At 40.7% G+C, this 19,579-nt stretch overlaps 1 long non-coding RNA gene across 1 annotated transcript; it reads left to right on the top strand.

Moving 5' to 3' along the window:
• The first annotated feature begins 2,709 nt into the window (after nucleotides 1-2,709).
• LOC311053114 lies at nucleotides 2,710-5,429 on the top strand. The gene is made up of 3 exons (XR_014601612.1): nucleotides 2,710-2,823; nucleotides 5,111-5,220; nucleotides 5,310-5,429. It is a non-coding gene; the product is annotated as an uncharacterized lncRNA (long non-coding RNA).
• Nucleotides 5,430-19,579: the final 14,150 nt, after the last annotated feature.

Here is a 19,579-nt window from a genome sequence, read left to right on the forward strand (position 1 = left end):
TGTGAGCTTGTAGATCTGTTATTTTTTAGCATTTTAAAAGAAGATTTTCTTAAAATGTATTATTTTTCAATCAAATTGATTTGTTCAATTAACTGTTGCATCCTAATCATTATTTCACCTATATAGAGTTATCATTAAGGGAAAGGGAGTATTTTCTGATTCCTGGGGAAGGGGAAATTACTTTTACTGCCTAGCAGATGGCTGCTCAGATGGCTCAGATGAGTGTGGGGGCACATGTGTGCTGTCGTGCTCAGGGACATTTTGACACAGCCTGGGCAAGCTGAGGGTCAACCCGGCTTCTCTACCCACTCAGCTTTGGCTGCCCAACAAAGTTAAGCGTAACACCACACTCAACAGAACACTTCCACGGCCACGCTCCTTCACAATGTAATACTGGGTTATTGATACAACTTGTTGTCTCCATGCTATAGAGCCCACTTTAAAGCCAACATTAGCCATCTTTGTTGACACAAGTGTTTCTACGACTGGCAGAGGGCAAGCGTCACATGGGCACCATCTGACCCCTGTGGAATGACATCTTTCACCTCTTCACTTTGGTGGAATGTATCTCAGAGTGTTCAAAATGTAACCAAATGGACCCGTAAAGACCCATAAGTGTCCATTTGGTTCATTTTGTACACTCCCGGAGTTACAAATAGCCAAATTAACAATGAGTAATTTAGGCTTCTAAAACAGGCACTGTGTACAACAGAGTATGTGTGCACATGAACACATTTACACATGACATCACACAATGCACAACATGTGAAGAATGAGGAGAGGCCTGATATACCAGTAGTTCCCACACTTTTTAGCTTGAGATCCAGAAGAAAGATGTTATATCTCCACAGGACCCAAACTAGTAAAAATAGCAGATATAATTTTTTTTTTATTTATTGGAATGTCTTTGATTTTTTTGAAAATGTATGAAATTATTTTGAAAAATGTTTGCTTCTTTTTGTTTCTTTTTTTTTAAAATATTTTGACATGATATATTTTTAAATGATATGAAATGGGGGAAAATGTATATTTACTCAGTCATGATCCATACCAATGGGTCCTGTGCTATACAGTTACTGTTCATTCTATCAAAACAACATGCATCATGGGAAAACCCAGCAGGAATGTGCTCCTCTGATTCAATGATGAGATCCACATTAAGGGAGGGGCCATTCATAAGGGAAAATATGGGGCCCCAGTGACTGATGTGCACTCATCAGGGAGTGCCCTGACACACCCACCCAGTCCTGTCCCATCGGCCAGTCCCGCCAAAGTCTAGCCCTCGGCACATAACTAACTTCTCACGAAACTGCCTTGTGACACATTGCTGACCCAGGATTCCATGTCTAATCAATTTTATGCATAAAATGTGATGCTGTTTCCCCCCCCATTTAATTCAGAGCACACACACAAGGTCCTGTCTTTCCACTATGTATTAATGCATGACAGAATCTTAAATTGGTTTGAGATAACAACAACTTTTTCAAAACCATGTTATAAAGTGCAAGAGAACAAAATGCAGAAATATAAAATGTCACAGAGCACATGTTCTACTATCCCTGCAGAGCATGGCTGCCTGAACAATGAGTAGTAGCCTACACATTTTAACTGATAAGCTTGCTTGTTTGCTGCACTCATTAATAAATTATAATCCCTCCAATTTAACTCAGTCATATATCTTCCTTTATACATTTTAGTTTAGCATCATAAAATCGAGTCACAAACTGTCCATAGATAGTTCTAATGTAGCTAAACAAAGTATCTGAAGAGAAGAGCATAATACACATATGGTACAATCAATTATGAGGAAAAATGATATGATGAGGAACCAAAATACAGCAACTGATGGTTCGTTTGTAATATGCTTGGGTTAGGACGCCCCCTGCTGTGGCTACTACCTAATGACATTTCAGGGGCAAAGTTGAAAATATTTCTACGCATGCTCAGTGTTATTTGGAACAATGCAGCATCAGAATCATCAGAATGTATGAGAACGATCTAATTTTGTAAATGATAACTTGCCATGGCTTTATTTTGCGCAGACAACCAATGCATACGATACAATAATGCAGAACTACAAAACATATTTGCAGAAAATATGATATATGTAGCCTGTAAATATATTATATACAGAATGATGTATAGGCCACGTGTGTGTGTGTGTGTGTGTGTGTGTGTGTGTGTGTGTGTGTGTGTGTGTGTGTGTGTGTGTGTGTGTGTGTGTGTGTGTGTGTGTGTGTGCGTGCCTGCAGATTTGACAATAACATGTTGTATCCACTACTCGCTAGGGGGCGCTGCATCTGTTTGTAAACATGCGTCAAAAGCACGTGACTCTGTCGACGCAATTCAACACATTTTAGCACAACGACCAATCAAAGAACGGGGGTGTGTGAGTGTGGGCGGGGCTTTGGTGTGGACAACATGCGAAAATGTCGACGGATTCCAGGCAGGGACCCGTGTTGCCATGTCCACTTATTATAAGCGACTTTGGGCTTGTTTTTCTATAAAGTTGCTTGTAAATTATTGGTAGTTGTGGTTTTTGGGCTTGTTTCTAAAGTGATTTGTGTCGTTAAAAATGTTTCAAAAAATATTCGAAAATTTCAAAAAATATTTTTGAAAATAGCAGATCTACAAGCTCACAAGGGGTTATTTTGGGCTTGTTTTCATAGACCTGGTTGCTTATTTCTCTCACGGAACCTGGCAACATTGGCAGGGACAGTCCTGAATTGATCAGAGAATGATGCTATGTTATGGCAGGGTAAAAGGGTTGGTGGTGCAGCAGCGGTGGTCCTGGATGGATTCACCAGAGACGCGTTGCAGCAGGTAAGTGTAGTCCTCCTCTCCATTCCACGAGTTTAGAGGTTGGAATTAAGACTTAAAACGTGATGTATGCGCAGTTGCGTCCCAGTGTCATGCACCAGAAAATAGCCGATCCACAACTCGCACTGTGAGATCGTAGATCTGCTATTTTTCGGATCTAGGCTTACAGTTAAAAGAGATCACAAGAGATGCAGGTCATCCTCTCCATCCCACAAGGATCTGGTCATTTCCATCAGTTGCATTGCATGGGCACACTTCACCATGGAAAACTGTTGGCTGTCCTGATGGAACTGAAGTTAATTTCCTTTATATTAAACCACCTATCCTCATCATATTCTGTTCTGTACGATTGACCATGATTTAGTCAGCATGGCAGGGCAGGCTATTATCATTAAAATGGTTCCCCTTACGTTTCGGGGTTGGCAATTTAAACTTATTTGATTTGGTATATAACTTTTCTTTATTATTAAACAATGCAATACTACCAGGTTAATGTTGTTGTCCTACTACAGAGACGGACTGAGAGGACAGCAGGGAGGGATGGAGAGGAGAGGAGAGGAGAGGAGAGGAGAGGAGAGGAGAGGAGAGGAGAGGAGAGGAGAGGGGAGGAGAGGAGAGGGGAGGGGAGGAGAGGGGAGGGGAGAGGGATGCTGCGTGCGAGGCTCACAAAGAATGTGTCGCTCATGAAGATGTTGCGCAGTTCAATTTGACCCTGTGAGCAGTGGTGGAAAAAGTACTCAAATATTTTACTTAGGTAAAAGTATCAATAGGCTACTGCAATGATCTGTTATTGAAAGTAACAGATCGGCTATTTTCAAATAGGGCTGAAGTGGTAATGCATGTTTTGTAATAATAATCAAAATCTACAAAGTAACTAACAACTAAAGTTTTCAAATAATTGTAGTGGAGTAAAAGTATAATATTTGCCTCTGAGATGTAGTGGAGTAAAAATAAAAGTACTGAAAACTGGAAATACTACTAAATAAGTTTAGTAGTGCCGATCCGGTAGCCCCCCCCCCCCCCCCCCCCCCCCCCCCATATCACATATTGTATGTATTTAATGTATTGATAAATAGCTGAAACAATACACTTTGTTTATTCGATTGTGTGGGATGATGGTCTATAGCCTAAACACTGGCTGGCTGGAGGGCTTCAGAAATAAAAGTTTCAAGACTACGTTTAGAGGGATTAAAATTGTATTGGAAAATATTTTTTCCATAATATTTTATAATTTGTGAGGTTGGGCTTTTTTCATTCTTAACTTAAAATACATTGAAACGATAGCTAATTCCAGTGTATTCCCACTTGTCAGATGTCAGATGAATTGTAAATGTAATTACTATGAGGCCTATATTGTTCTACGCATGCGATGTAAAGTAACTAAGTACATTTACTCAAGTACTCACTACATCTCAGAGGCAAATATTATACTTTTACTCCACTACAATTATTTGAAAACTTTAGTAACTAGTTACTTTAGAGTTTGATTATTATTACAAAACATACATTAACCACTAAGCCCTATATACATTTCGGCCATTTGAAAATAGCCGATCTACAAGATCACAATGCCTCATGATAGTGATCTTGTAGATCTGCTATTTTCAAAAGATTTTTAAACATCAAGACACTTGAAAACGTGTGAAATGGCCGGGACATATACTGCATAATGAGTACTTTTACTTTTGTACTTTAAGTATATTTTAATACCAATACTTTTGTACTTTTACTCGAGTGATTTTCTTTTCCTACATGGCAGTATTGATACTTTTACTTAAGTAAAACAAATATGTAGTACTTTTCCACCACTGGTTCTACGTCGTTCATGAACGATAGATTATGTAATGATTGTTTTTCTGTAATGATTGTTCTCTCTTGTTCAAAACGTCGTAGGCCTACAGGTTGTATTAAACCTGTGTCATTACTTTCAGTAATGTGAGTAACTTTAGTGACTAGTTCTCTCTTGTAGTGCCTGCTGTGTCATGGCCTGGACTCCAGAGGTTTCTATGTGATGCGCACTTTTTATTATTACTGATGTAAACAAACCCTCCAAACCGTTACTTCCACTCAACACGAGATGGCGCAATTCAGCGGTTTTAGGTCCTGAGCTGCAACATGATCATTTCATTTAGGTGTTATAGAAAGATTCAACGAGTATTCTTGGAAAGAATATTTGTAATATTACCCAATTATTAAGATAATGCTATTGTGACACTGTAATGAAACTGGATTGTACTAATCATTCATTATGGGGTGTATGCCTGATTGCCTGCTATCTTTTTACATCAAGGTCCCAAACCTCCATGACTGGGATCAATTAAGGAGCTGATTTCCTCTGAGAGTCCTGAGAGACATTGTCAAAGGAAATGCGAATATGTTTACTCCTATCAAAGAAATATGGTATGATAATTAAGGTGGAAACAACAAAACACTCATTTAACTTTGTAATTACTTTCTGCAAAACAACTGATTACTTTCTCTTTTTACAGATACAATAAGGTGTTGCATCACCTGATGTAAACGGCAAGTGCCACAGAATTCTTAATAAAGCACAAACATGGTGTCTCAATACAGCACTCAGCTGTTGATTAGTCAAACTTCTTTTGCAGGTAAGCCTATTTTTTTATTAATTGCACATCAATGTTGCCCATCGAAAATAGCCGACAAGCTCACAACAAGCTTTTGTGAGCTTGTAGATCGGCTAATTTTTGTGCACAACACAACGTGCAAAAAAGGTATATAATATGTGGAAGAAACCTACACATTAATAGTGTTTTGTATGCAATTTGTCAGCAAAGAGCTGGCATACAGTATGTGTTTGTGCTTTTGTGGGATATGCAGGTTCCATTTCAACAACATCAAGGGAACTGCCTGGCCATCTTCCCTGGGAGAGATTAAGATTTAGGAAGTGGAACAGGCACAGTTGTGAGATGATGTGGCTAAAATTAACACACAGTCCTGTCAATGAAGAATACAAATAGCAGACAGGAAGCGCCACAATTTCCGTGCATCATTGTCAGTCCAAAAAAAGCACAGTTAGCTTTGAGGGGTTTTATATTCAGAAGTGCTGAAATGGGAATAATGGGTGCATTATTACTGTATCATTATACAATGTGCTGTAGTTTATATTTAAGTTATATTAAATGTTCATATACAGTATGCACCGTAAAGTACATATTTTCTTCATTGTTGTTTCATTAATCACAATGACTGTTGTTTCTATACACACTTCCAAAATGTAACAGTATCCTGTGCTGGCACCTAGACTGAGTGTCTACTCAAGAGGAGTAGATACTATAGGCCGCACTCAACTGTTTGTGTCTAAAACAGTTGATCAATAATCTGATCAATAATCCCGGCATGTAAGCGTCTCCTCAGAGTGATCATGCTTTGATCTCTCAGATCCCTTACATTTCACATACTGTATAGCTTGTGGCTGAAAGCTGACTCTTTTTGCTAATACTCTCCTATACAGTAACATCCTAAGTGTTCATTTAACCCCTGAGAGTGTGCAAATGGAACCGTAAGGGTCCATTTGGTTCCATTTGTACACTAGGGAGTTATTATTATATATACACAGGATTTTCCTGTATATCTCACTTCTGCAACATGATGCTGTGAGGTCCAGGGCCTCAGTTTCCAGTTGGGAATGAAGGGACATCGTACTATATAATCGCATTATGGTGTGAGGTACTGGATGAGACCTTAATATACTGTATCTGTAATAAGCAGATGATTGCCAGTATCAAAAGTAGAGGGGGGGGGGTATATCTGCTTTGACAGTGGGTGTAGACAAAGCTTGAAACATCTATTGTCACAATGCAAGGTAATACAAGGCACAGCAAAGTATCATATAATAGTAATTGGCTGTAGCCCAATCTTTGAGTCGTACTCAGCAATAGTGAAGTTAGCAGAACATTTTAAAAGAAAATAGGTTAAATCCCGTGCTTAAAAGGCTGCTAAATATTTAGTTTATGAAGGCATTTGCTGAACGGAGATTTCTGTGTGCAGGTCTTCTTGATAAATAATCATGGAAATGAACAGAAACAAACATAAATCATCTTTGTTTACACTTTGTTGGCTGAGACAAAGGTCTCGTTTTAGCTCAGCACATAAAGGGGACTTTGTGCGTCAGAACTGCAGACAGACCTAATAACCACAGTCTTGCTGAGAATAGGGGAGCTTATAACAGCGAAAGAACAGAGCTTGTTCTTCCCATTGGACCTGCTGGATGCTGGTACTGTCCAGTACAGTACATTGTAATGTTGCAGTGATAGCAGTGCTAATATTCACTGTGCTGCAACAGCCCAAAAAATTAGACATGGATTTCAAGGCCCTCAACCACGATTCACTCAATCAGTGCATTCAAATGTGGTTTTGAATGTACAACAAAAACAAAAGAATATTATCTAAAGTGCAGTATTACGATTAGTGAACCACGGCATGTTGTGAGCTTGCCTATAGATTTGCCATTTTCATTCATTTTGAAAGATTTCGACAGAAAAAAAGAGTTAAGTTAATCTTTTTTACATTTACGCCTAAAATGACATGCCAAAAATAGTAAAGCCAGGTTCAAAGTGGCTATAAATATCCCCGCATGAGACCATGCAGAGTCTCAAAGTATGACTCGATCACTTCCTTGTTCTTATTGTTAGGCTCAGGTCCAGAGGAGGTTCAGAAGGGTTACTGTCTTGGCAGGCTCGTCCTCTACCTTTCCTCTTGGCTTTCTCCAGCAGAGCAGTGTTTGATGTTTTGATATTATCTGGAGTCTCAGGTGTGATGGTTACTGTACCATAACAGTCTGTAGAAACATAATATGGAAGTTGGAAGACAAGTGAAAAAATAAACTACATTATATTTTTGTGTTGTACCTCAACAGAGCTGTTTTTTCTCATTTTGTCTTCTCTCCACAGCTCAAAATGTCTCATTTCCATAAGAAATTAAGAAGTTGCCAAACGAGGTATGTGAACCATCAGATAAAGCGGCAAAGGGCCAAACCTTTAAATAAATCCGGCTAATGATTAACAAAGCCAAAACAGGTTGTTAAGACAAGGGCACAGTCCATTTAAAGATACTGCTACTGTAGAGCTTTGGTAAGATTTAAAGCACTGTAGAGTATACTTTAACCACTTGAAACTCAGAGTACCTATTCTGGAGTGAATATTTGGTGAAAATAACAAATCCACAAGCTTGCAACCTGTAGTGCTGCGACACTTTGGGAGCTTGTAGGTCAGTTATTTTCAACGAAGAGATATGGTCTAGATAGAAGACTAGAGGGAATAAATGGGGCGCATAGTATAGACCCCTGGAGGACGCCGGTCAAGTGTATAGGGTTTCAGTGGTTAAGTCTACAATATATAATATGTAATATTTCCCCATTATCCTTTACATTCTCTTCTTGTAGATGGGCTATTTTTGCTACTTTTGTGTGACACTGTAGTATGACAAAGTAGAGCATTCATTTACACAAAACCAACACAACATAAAAAGTTGAAATATGGTGATATAAGGTGTCTGCTTGACAGCAACAATCATATACCGTATAATATATATATATATATATATATATATATATATATATATATATATATATATATATATATATATAAGAACTGAAGAAATTTTACTCAACCCCCCAGGTTTTGCAAAGCTGCTGTAGACAGCTCCTAGACCTGAAACGGGAAGTACAGCAGATTGTGACCGGTCACATTGTAGACTGTCATTGACGTCACACTCCCTATTTATTTTGAGTCTACTCCACTCTGATATCTGGCTTCAAAGATGGTGTTCTGTTGTGGCTTTATTAGCCCCATCTCAAAACAAGATGACTAACTAATCCCGTCAACCAGACGTCAACCAGAGCATCAGAAACAAATGTAAACATACCCCAACATCTAGGGGGTACCCAGGGAGTTTTGTGGCATCCCTCGTTAGGCAATTGTTAAAAACAAGCAACAAAAAAAGACCATCTGAGTGGTTATGCAACTAACGCACAAGTCTGCATTGTGCCTTTAAAATCAGTAGGTTGTCAGGTGATCGAGGAGGAAACAGGCAGCTCAGCTCACAGACAGAGGAGCCAGAGTGTTTCTCTTGCTGAGAGCGGCGAGTAGAGCACCAGAGAGACGGGTAGCGGAGAGGGAGAGAGACCCAATTAAAAGCGGCCACAGGGGGGGAATGGGGACACAGCAGCGTCACAGAATGGGCGACAGGGAGCCATGCGAGCCGTCCCTTAAACTGCAGCTCTGCCTGTGCTTTGCCTCCTTGCGTGGCAGCTGGCAAGTGTGTGGCTGGCTTTACTAGTTCAAGAAGCTGCTGCGTATGTGAAGCACAACAGTGGCAAAAAAAGGAAAGCACAGAGAAATAAGTGCTGCGTCACACTGAGGAACAGGAGTAGTGGGGTTTGTAGTGTGGATTGTGGCTGCGAGCGCGTGTGTGTGTTTGTTGTCTACCAAGCATGTGTACTTGGATCTGTTTGTGTTATGTGTGTCAGTTCAAACCAAGAAGTCTAAGAGAGCAATTCTGCTGTTGCAACAAGATAAAAATAGAGTGTGCTTGTGTTTGAGAGGCAGGCAGGCAGGGAGAGAGAGAGAACGAGAGATAGATAGAGGGAGGGAAGGAGAGCAAGTCAGAGAGTGAGCGCGAGAGTAAGAGAGGTTTTGGATTAGTTGCTACGTCACTTTTTCACATGTGGGGGGGGGGGGGGGGGGGGGGGGGGCAGTGGCTAAGATAACAGGAGCTCAGAGTCATCGGATTTTCCACCTGAGAGTAGACACAGTGGTTTCGGACAACCTCGGGTTCCTCCTCCCCTTCCTCTTCCTCCTCCTCCTCGGTAGTTTTCATCTGCTTTGCCTGTCGCAACAATGCACGCGCGCGTGTGTGCGCACTGTGTAGTTCCTGTGGGCTGGTATCGGGAGTTTCAACATGGATGCTGAAGATGGTACACAGTTTCTCTGGGTCTGAGACTGGTTGTTTTGATGGAATGGTAAGGTTTGTGTCTGGTTGGCTGAGAGGCAGCAAAAGGGTTAACGAGAAAAAATTCTGGAGGGTTCTTATTATCGGGACAAAGAGCACTATCCCGAATGTTTTGCTGAGAATTATCGAGGTAATCAAATATCGCAGCTTTGCCACCATCACTTTGACTGACACAGATGATTACGTGTTTCGAAATAGATGAGTGTGATCTCCGTCTGACCTATAACGAAACTACATTGCAATACGCATGATTCATATATAGGTGCGACCAGGTACATACTACAGCATTGTAATGGTAATAATAAGAAATGGCATTTTATTTTCATTACTCTCAACAATAGAGGGTAGCATTTCACCACATACTGTAGCTACACAACATACAGAATACACACACGGTACATACGACTGTTGATGTCTGTCCTACTTGTTGTGGTTAACTCTTGATGGAGTTGGAAAGGACAGAGGGAGGATGGAGTGAGGCAGAGGCGTCCGGGAGGGCAGAGGCTGGCAGGGGTCCAGGCTGTATGTTGTTATCACACAACAGACCTGCTCAGAGCCTGTGGCTGGTGGCACAATTTTGTCATGTGATTCGCTTTGTCCCTCTGGAGGCTGCCGGGATTCGGCGAAACCCTTCTCAGGACACAATTGTTTCTGCGTAGTTAGTAGACACAGAGGAGGTGACGCAGTCATCTCTGGGGCTGGATTTATTCTAGTACACAGCGCTTGTAGCCCTCCTCTCTCCCTCACCCCCCCCCTCTCTGTCGTTCCCTCTGTCTTTCTTGGTGAAAAGGGGAAAATGTCATAGCACGGGATCAGAGACAGACAGATAGAAAAGGGGGGAGCAGGGAGAATCAGAGGGAGACGAAGAGAAGTTGTTTACCTTGCTGTCTTGGTGACTGTGCATTGGCAGTTCTCCAATTCACATGTGCTGAACTTCCTAAAGCTGCTGCATCACAGGCCTCCGTGCCAAAGCTGGCCTCTCATTGGATGGGAGGAGCTCCCCTACCTCTGCAAGCACCGCTGCACAGTTTTTATTGGCTAAACAGAAACAAGCAAAAGGAGTTCATCATTTGATTGGTTAAGAAGTATTGCTCTCGTGCTAACATTGTATGTATTCTTATGGTGATGAGAAACAGGACATTAATATTATACCTGTGGAGTGTGGATTTGTAATTGTTAAAAATAGTTTTGCTTGTCTCCAGCAGTGTGTGTGTGTGTGTGTGTGTGTGTGTGTGTGTGTGTGTGTGTGTGTGTGTGTGTGTGTGTGTGTGTGTGTGTGTGTGTGTGTGTGTGTGTGTGTGTGTGTGTGTGTGTGTGTGTGTGTGTGTGTTTGTGTGTGTGTGTGTGTGTGTGTGTGTGTGTGTGTGTGTGTGTGTGTGTGTGTGTGTGTGTGTGTGTGTGTGTGTGTGTGTGTGTGTGTGTGTGTGTGTGTGTGTGTGTGTGTGTGTGTCCTGTAAAATACACATCATGTAGGCTACTCTTTATTGGTGTTCATATGGTTGTCTTTGCTTCCTGCTGACGCAGGCCTTCCTGTTGGGAGAATCATTGCGAGAAGGCTGCTCAGAGCCTTTTACATTGCAAGCCTCTCTAGCCCTCTCTCATACCAGTCTGCGTTCAGGGCAGCCGGTCAGAACATAGAAAGGGTCCCTGATATAAGAGATGACGACTTAGGCAAGGCAAGTTAATATGTATAGCGCATTTCATCACGCCACAGAGCATAATAAACAGTAAACACATAGGCAAATTTATGCTCTGGCGTCCAAAAGTTGCCACATAGTGAGATGATGCCAGGATGTCTATGTCTGCCAATGGTCTGCAATGCAGCTGCCACTGCTACAGTCCCGTCTCTCACTACCTCTTTCCTCTAAAGCCTGATTTATCGCAATGTGTTGTGTAGATCTGCTATTTTAGGCATGCGATACCATCATACAAAGGAGAATAAATTATGCACAACTCTTTCTTGCACACACACACTCGGGGTGGGCAATATATCAATTATCAATATTGTGATATGAGACTAGATATTTTCTGTGATTTTGGATATCATGACAGTCATATGGCATAAGTGTTTTCTTTTCTTGGCCTTTTAATATATTTTCTAAAATTGTCAAATATAGTGAGAATAGAAGATCTACAAGCTCACAACGCGCCGGATCGTGAACTTACCATTTTGAACTTGCTATTTTTTGACAACCTTTGAAAAATAACAAAATTGATAGCCTATTATCGTCACAATACCATATTATCGTCACAACATAAATAGAGGTATTTGGTAAAAAAAATAGAGTTATTTGATTTTGTCCATAACGCCCAGCCCTAACACACACACAGCATTGCAGACAATTCCCTTCACCTCGCTGTGGGGGGCTGGAGGCTCATTTCTTATGAATTGTCAATAATGAGCCAGTTAATGCATTTTGTGCATGGTTTCTAATTTATCAAAAACACAAGAGAAAACAATCATCAAGGATGATTGTTTTGGATGGATGTTATCAAATTAGGCTACACAATGCTCACACAACTAACCAAATATAACTGACAGCAATAATCAAGAAAACTTACATGATGCACACAAACAGAAAGAAGCAATGTGGGAACAGTGCTCTGGAGTTGTGAATATGTAATCAAGCAACATATTGGAAACACCTGTAGAGTTGGGTAGAATGTTGAGGGGTTGTGGGTATTGCGTTTTGACTCTTTGTTATGTTGTAGGCTATTTAAAGTCAGATTTGAAACTACTGTAAAATCAGGTAGCAAGACAAATTTCAGAGACTAGAGACTACTATCTAGACTAGATAGAGATGTATGTGATAGAGTTTTACAATGATTGATTGCTAAGTGAGAAAACTGATGTTTAAAGAATCTCTATTTGCATTGACTGCAATGGACTCTTCGCTAAACCCCACCCCAAAAGCGATTGTCCAATGCCAGCTTAGCAACTGTTGTTAGCCTGGCACAGGTCTGGCAAGCTTTCGTCACCTGCCATAGCTGTCAATGTTATTTCGCCCACACACACACAATCATTTGCAACATAATAGCAAGAATAGGACTAGACGCGTCGCAATTCTGGGAAATTGCTAAGTGTGGTTGCGCCGACGCGGGTCGCGGGTCGCGGCCACCGGGACTCGAGGAATACACGGGAGGAATACCGTCGGAGGCTGTGCCAATTACATTGTCACGTAACTCCTGAGATCACTTGCGTTTCATTTTGACAGGATTGATCCCCCCAAAATAATGTTTTTGCATCAAACGGTTACATTTTGCGCATTTGTGGCGCCCCCTATGGATCAAAGTGGAAATGCTTTTGGGGATTCGTTGAGTAAACCACCCTTGACATGTGATTTAATTTGGGATTGACCGGACGTTTCGTTCGACGATTTTTGGCATTTTTTGTAAAACAGGCCCCTCCCACTAACTTTGGAAGCCAATTACGACTATCAAAATGCCGTTTGGATATGTTTATCGCTAGGGTCCAGATCATGTGTACCGATTTTTGTGAAATTTGGATAAAATATGTGGGACGAGGAGCTAAAAGTGTGTTTTGAAGAAAATTCAAAATGGCGGAAAATCTATCCAGACGCAAATGGGCGTGGCCTATATGGGGAGTTGCGTCATGACCCAAGGAATCCAGGGGTAAATATCTTTTTATTTTACGACCTACGGTTCAAAAGTTATAGGCCAATAGGTAAAGTGGGCTGTTATAGCGACACCGTGTGGCTGACTAGTGTATTTTTTATATACAAAAATACTTGAATGGGAGTTTTTTCATTTTCCCATTAAAGTGGATGGGGACATTTAATGCACTAATAAATCAATATCAATTAAACTATGTAACCAATCTCTTAGCAAAGTACAAGCGCACAATTCCTGTTGAAGCCGGTCATTTTGACATATAGCACGAAATTGGGGGAAAAAACCTGTGGGAGGAGTAGCGTTCCAAAATAAAGTTTATCTATAAAGGAAGAATAAAGTTCATCTATTACTATAGTCTGGTTGCCCTATTCGGGCAACCACACTAAATACCATGATAACACAATGGTGACTATGAACCAGCAACAGATTCCACGTACCCAAAATCGTTTGAGGGTTCTTTTCCCAAGCTGAAATCTGCGCTTTAACTGCAAGGCTGCATGGCTGTGTTAACAACACATACACAGCTTAACGTCGGGAAAGTTACTCGCCCTGTAGTCTTACCCTGCGGTACATGAAAACTCTTGTTACAGTCATGGATCAACCTGGTGTTTGCACTTTCTCCATTTATGGTCCGTACATCTATATAAACGTTCAGATTTCAAATATAAAGTGCTTGGCCCATGGCCACGGATGTTACTTTCTGTATTGTTATTCTGTATTGTTCAATAAAAAGCATTTTAATCCGATCAGTGGCCATTTTCTTATAGAGTTATAACGTATCAGAGTGCAATACATCTACCAACCGATAGGGTCACGCAGTTGAAAGCACATGGAGAAAATGGCCACCGATCAGATTAAAATGCTTTTTATTGAACAATACGGATGATACGGGTACTTCTGAGAGCCCGTACATAAATGTAACATCCGTGGCCATGGGATAAGCATTTTACATTTGAAATATGAACGTTTATGTAGATGTACAGGCCGTAAATGGAGAAAGTGCAAACACCAGTTTGAAGTTCATCCATGACAGATAGACGACCGTCGTGTATCCATGGCTATTACTCCCAACACCCCCCTCTGACAGGTGCCACCCCAGCCCGTAGAAGTACATGCAGTGACAACCCCCCCCCCTGCTTGGCTCCCCCAACACGGCCAGTTGTGTTCGTATAGGCGCTCAGCACCAGCCGCAATTACCGTTTAAGAAAAAGAGAATGATGAACTTCATAATTACGGTCAGCTCAAGCATCTAAAAATCTATGCTCACTTGGGCCTACAGTACATTTTGTTGCTAAGTGGTAGCACGTATGACTATTTATGTTATGAATTGTAAAATTTAAGTTGGTTACGGTTGCACCGTCTTCGGGACTATTAGCTCATAATGCTATTTGAGTTAAAAACGTGCAATGGTTTGCTTATTTTCATGCCTGGGAAGGCAGATTTCCACTTCCAAGTAAGAAAAAGAACAAAGGCAAATAGGCCTACAAGAGGGAATAGCAGCAGAGTTGCCTGGCCCCAAATTATTGAGCCCAAACACACAAACACTCCTCTCGGATGACATGTTTTTGTAGGCCAACCCAGACATTACTTTATCATTGCAGATTTGCCTTGGCTTTTGAATAATTAAGAAGCTTATGATAGTTTTTTGTTCAACAAGATAATTATTGCAACAATTTACAGTTTAGGCATTTAGCAAATGCTCTTATTAGAGCGACTTACAAGTGCGAGATCAGTGTAAGCAGAGTAATTAACTCTAGTCAATAAACAATAAAGTAAATAGTCACATAAGTAGAGTGCATATAAAACAATGTAGTGCCTCATATAGACTAGGATACCAAGTAAACAATGACCCTAGCATCTGTCTAAACATGCTATCTAATTATCATTCTTAACATCTCGGGTCAAGAAAAAACAACAAAAACACGAGAACAAGTGGCCAAGATATATCTGCATAGTAAACTAGCTTCTATCGGACAAAGGTGAAAAGAAGGGTTGCAACACTTTGTTTACCACATCCATGCAATTTATAGAAGTTTATACCTTCGAAATTCACAGTTGTGATATTACTAGACGTTATTTATGTTGCAGAACAAGACATGAAACTCTCTTGGGCTTGGATTAATCATACAAAGTTATTTTCTGCATAAATCAAAAAGCCTTGAAAATCTGGTAAGGGAACCCATTGTGAACGACCAGGTTTTGGGACTACTAACTGTAGTACTCGATTCAAGTATATTCCAACTATGCCTGTAGTCTGATTGTTATACAGTATTGATTTCATATAACAGCTTTTTTTCCTTTTTAAAAAAAAATATATATATATTTTTTTTCTGCCTTCATTGATAGTATACAGTATGTAGAAAGGAAATGAGGAGAGAGAGACGGGTGGTGCCCTTGTGGGTTCCGTTTGTGCAAATGAAAGCCGGATTTATACTTGTGTGCCAGTGTCGCACATTGAAAATAGCTGATCTACAAACTTTGTAGATCATAGATCAGATTTTCAGTGTGCGACACTGCACGCAACAAAGTATAACATGCCCTTAAGCCATTGGCCAATATGGGTTTCCCTGGGTGTCCTGACCGGTTGCACCGTGTAGCTGTTAACTGCTCTCCATGCCATAGGCCTGCCCCTTTAAATCTTTTAGGAGCATTTCACAACCAGGGCACACAAGTAACAAACAACCCGAAAAAGAAAACTGCCCAGGTTGGGTTGAGGAACCAGACACCTACAGAGACGTGCAGCCGTCACTGTGACTACCAATCAAACACACACTGTCACACACACACACACACACACACACACACACACACACACACACACACATCTGAAGCTATATAAGACACCTTCCGGCTAAATGTGCATCTCAAAACAGGAGCCTGGGATGTTTGGCAAAGTAGTCGTCCCTCCATGACCTGGCTGTGACAAGCACTGTCTGTGTGTGTGTGTGTGTGTGTGTGTGTGTGTGTGTGTGTGTGTGTGTGTGTGTGTGTGTGTGTGTGTGTGTGTGTGTAGGTGTGTGTGTAGTGGGAATGTGAATTGCAGTGAATTGCCAGTTGTTAACAACATGGTAGAGTGATAGCAGAGAACAAAAGTGGGACAAATAAGGCATTCAAGGAAGGTTAGATAGTTTTGTAAGTCTGCCTAAGCATTTGGCAACAGTTGTGCGTACTGGCGACTACCTGTCCCTGCCCCACCCTCTCAGCACATTGTAGCTGTCTCTCTTTGTGCGTCATGAACTCTCAGTGCCAGCGGCTGACAGCCACTTCCTTGGTTTCTTCCGTAGTGTCGGGTGAGCCATGGACTCAATGCCAGTCTACCAAGAACTGGAGGGGAGAGGAACCATTAGAGTCCATAGCAGGACTTGCTTCCATCTATCCGTCCACCCACAGTATCAGCTGCAGGTAAGAATGCATGTCAAGATGAGCAGTAACCATGTGCTGTGTCTGTTGTCTTTTCAGCTCTTTGTGCATCCATTGATCATATTCACACAGTGGCCATTTTGCTGTTATGTCATGGTATGACATAAGAGCAAAATGGTCACCATGTGAACATGGTCAACTCTGTTTGGATCAAATGAGTGAGAAAGGGAGAGAAAGAGAGGTGTGTTATTGTGTTCTCAGGTTTTCTGTTTCATCATTCACTTTCTCTCTACTTCCCTCCATTCTCTCTGCTTTCTGGCCTGATCTGTGGCACTGAGTTAAGCTTTCCCTGGCCAGAAGACAGAACGCATTACATCTGGAGCAGCTTCCAGAGTCCAAGAAGGTGCAGCCGAGGTTCCCTTGCTTTCATGCTGGTACATTTAAAAACACAGTTGAATTAAATAAAGAGTTCACTCCTAGACTACTTCCATTCACAAGGGTCCATTAATAATTCAGCCATGGACATCAGCATAATGGAGGCCTGAAAAAAAACTTTTTTTTTGTTAACTTGCTGTTAGAGGAAGCATGACTCAAAGAGAACCGTTCTGTTGTTACATGTGGGTACATGCACCACACTGATCTTATCTAAGTGCCACACAATCATGACAAGGGCTTAGGTTTTCAGGTGGTCGCCTTCAAATTACTCTGTAAGAAACATGTGGACCCCTTTACTGTGCACTCAAGTAAATTTGAACAACATATTCTACTGTCTTAAAATACTGATTAGGCCTGATAATGATAGGCCTGTACCTCAAATCAAACACATTAATATAAATTTACAAAATATATCAAAGCTGACTAAAACAGAAGCACGTTTTTAACAAACAGGCCCAGATTAACCAGCCATAGGCCGTTAAACTATCTACAATCTACATATTTGAGCCCCCCCCAACCCCTATAGGCCTACCCTGTCCAAAACACACATTTCAGCATGAAAAATACTTGTTTCTTTAATGTATGCACTGCAGCACACAACATACCTTTCCCCTTCCATCATAAGCTCTCTCTCCGAATTAGCCCATTCGTTTAACCACTTAAACCCTCTAGACTTAGTAACCTGGACATGAGTTTGCTCTGTACTTTGCTTTTTTCCTGTCTACCCCAAATCTCCTTGCCACAAATACTTGCGTTGTGAGAATTGATTTGTGCCTGCGCAAGAACATTTAATCTTATTTCACTTACAGTAATTTCTAAAAGAACATTATTTTAAAGCACCTGTCAAATACTACATATACACTGGGCAGTCTCCAGAGGTGGTAGCACATCTATCAGAACAGTATCGCGGTTAGCTTTTGATACAAGACAGTGGAAAGTATACCGTTTTATCATAAGATCATAAAACATCTTCTTGCTGAGGTGCGTCATCGACAAGCAATACATGTATTTAATGTTTTACTGTTTTCCACTTGTGTTCGATATGGGGTGTTTTGTGTCACAGAAGGACAGCTTTGCACAGAAATACTCCCCTTGGAAGCTGGTTTCAGATGGTGGCTTAGAGTATTGTCATCTATCTAGCACCATTTGAAATCAGTGTTCTTGGGGTGGGAAGTATGTTTCTCTGTGGCACTGACCAGCACCATGCAAGTGTGCAGTGCTGGGTCGACCAACTACAGTATTGACAAACACACAGTAGGAAGTATCACTCACAGATTCTTCTCAGTGGTCGACATTGACATCAAGGCATTGTCCTCTCTCCAAGGTTGACCGATTTCTTTTGGTGTTTAGAGTGTTATTATGTTTCTAGCACCATTTGAAATCGGTTACAATGAAGGACAGATCTCGTCTTTAACCAAACAGGAAACAGAAGTCACTTTCAAGGACCCGAAACAAGGACTTGTTCAACTGGAGGTGCTGATACAAACTGTGAACAGATGAGCTAATGTATTTAACCCATTTAATCAGTTCATTGTAGGTAGGATGAAGTACAAACATAATGTAATAGACAATTAGCTGTTTTCAATGTTGTTAAACTTGACAATCATTACATTTTAAGACATGCAATTAAAATCCATTTATTAAAACTTCTCAAAACACTTAAAACATGATTAACAATGCTATTGGTATGTTACGCCCAGGCAAGTCCACTAGGTGGCATTGTGTCTTGACATATTCCAGTATTTGTTATCCTTGATGTTGATGGAACATAAATTTACTTCACTAAACAATTTGGTACAGCAGCTGCTCTTATCCAGAGTGGTATACACAGTGTAAGAGCAAGACTGGAGAAAGCAACAGGTGATAAAGAAAATATGATAATAAATAATCAATAATGATTGGTTGAACCAATGGGTCATATTTTCAGTTTCTCCAAACTACTTCCAAATAAGCTATTAATGGCAATTAAGTACTGTGAGTTTTTTTTTAAATAATCATTTTTTATAATTCCAGTCTCACTACACCTACAGTAGATAGAAATCACTGCTTGTTTGGCATCCTAACTACCTCCAAATACGGTATTAATGGCAATGAATTAAGTATAGTTTGAGTCTGTATTCCTTGACAATGATATAATAAAGGTTTTTAATCATTGTTGTATATTTTCATAATTCCAATGGACAGTAAAGTGTCATGTACAGATAGTACAGTAATTACACCAAGATATAAATGGCTGCTTTTTTGGCATGCAATGTGTGCATATACTGTACTGTACAACGCAAAGACTCTAGGTTATATCCACATTCAGAGTGGTTTTAAGATACTGAGCTTCAAAGTTTTCACATTCAATAGGGTCTAA

Source organism: Gymnoscopelus microlampas, assembly GCF_963454915.1.
Source record: "Gymnoscopelus microlampas genome assembly, chromosome: 10".
Classification (NCBI taxonomy): Eukaryota; Metazoa; Chordata; class Actinopteri; order Myctophiformes; family Myctophidae; genus Gymnoscopelus; species Gymnoscopelus microlampas.